A 1,676-nucleotide genomic window follows, 5' to 3' on the forward strand; every position below is an offset into this window, starting at 1 on the left:
ACTTTCCTGCTGTGACTCACAGATTGATGGCAACAGTGAAACTTCTGTAGTTTCATAAAGTATAGTTTGATGTTTACATTATCATGTGGGTTGTTTTTAACCTTTTTTGTTAGAATTTTGTGGAACGAATAATGCACATAGCAAATAAAAGTTAACTTACAAGTTTATCTGGTTGATCAATGTATAAAGATAAACTACACACATACATAGATTTAACTCTACAAAATGGACATATTTAGGTAAAAATAGCCAGCTATTACTAGTTTCATAAGGTACTAATTAAAACACATACATGCAAACATATTGCATTTCTACTTATCAAAAAATAATAATGGAACATAGTGCAATTATAGTAAGATAGATTGCAAATAATAACTTTTATAATAAAACACTTAACAAACTAATTTGTAGAGTACTCAAGGACAGTCATTTTTCTTCTGTATGCAGGTAGTGTGTTTTGTTCTATGAGGGAATTTGGGGTATGGGTTGCTATGGACCAAATTGTGTTGTTCTTTAGAATTCCTGTGTTGAAGCTGTGATTTCCTGTGTTTGAATGCAGGGCTTTTAGGAGGTTAAGGTTTAATGGGTCATAAGGGTGGGGTCCTACTCTGCTAGAATTGGTGACCTTCTAAGAAGAGAAAGAATATTACTCAGCCACAAAAAGGAATGAATTAGTGGCATTCGCTGTGACCTGGGTGAGATTATAGACTAAAAGTGAAGTAACTCAGGAGTAGAAAACCAAACATCATATGTTCTCACTCATAAGTGGGAGCTGACCTATGAGGATGCAGAAGCGTAACAATGACACAATGGACCTTGAGGACTCAAGGGGAAAGGGTGGGAAGGGGGTGAGGGATAAGACTACAAACTGAGTGCAGTGTATACCGCTTGGGTGATGGGTGCATCATAATCTCACAAATCACCACTGAAGAACGTATGTAACTTACTACCACCTGTTCCCTAATAACCTATGGGAAAAAAATAATAGCTTTTTGTTCCTGTTGCACCACTGTTCACTCTCGCCAGTGAACAAGTCGGTCAAGAAACTGTGCTGCAGCCATGGCTTTTAAAGATCCCAGAAAAACACCCATGGAGCTGGAGGTGGTGATTTGCTGAATTCGAATCACACTAATGAGCCGCCACATAAAATCTCCAGAGAAATGTGTGCTGACTTGATCAGAGGAGCAAAGGAAAAGAATCCCGAAGTGAAAGGGCCAGTTAGAATGCCTACCAAGACTTTGAGAAGTACTACAAGAAAACTCCTTGAGGTGAAGGAGAAAACATCTAAGACATGGGATCGTTTCCAGATGAGAATCCACAAGCCACCCGTTGACTCGCACAGCCCTTCTGAGATTGTTGAGTGGATGACTTCCAGCAGTATTGAGCGAGAGCTTGAGGTTGAAGCCACCATTGCAGATTCTTAAGTCAAGTATTTTAATAAATTGGTTACCAGTTTAAAAAAGAAAAGAAGAAAAAGATACACCAGAGATCTCCGTCTGTGTGGGCAGGCCCAGAGGAAAGGTTGCCTGAGGACATGGTGAGGACTTGCCATTTACAACCCAGAAAGAGAGCCATTACCAGGAACCTGCTCTTAGACTTCTGACCTCCAGAACTGTGAGAAGATAAATGTCTGATGTTTAAGCGATTGAGTCTGTGGTATTTGCTATGGCAGCTGG

At 39.7% G+C, this 1,676-nt stretch overlaps 1 pseudogene; it reads left to right on the forward strand.

Moving 5' to 3' along the window:
• Positions 1–1,059: 1,059 nt before the first annotated feature.
• LOC112621324 lies at positions 1,060–1,424 on the forward strand (annotated as a pseudogene).
• The last annotated feature ends 252 nt before the right edge of the window (positions 1,425–1,676 follow it).

Source organism: Theropithecus gelada, chromosome 3 (assembly GCF_003255815.1).
Source record: "Theropithecus gelada isolate Dixy chromosome 3, Tgel_1.0, whole genome shotgun sequence".
Taxonomy (NCBI): domain Eukaryota; kingdom Metazoa; phylum Chordata; class Mammalia; order Primates; family Cercopithecidae; genus Theropithecus; species Theropithecus gelada.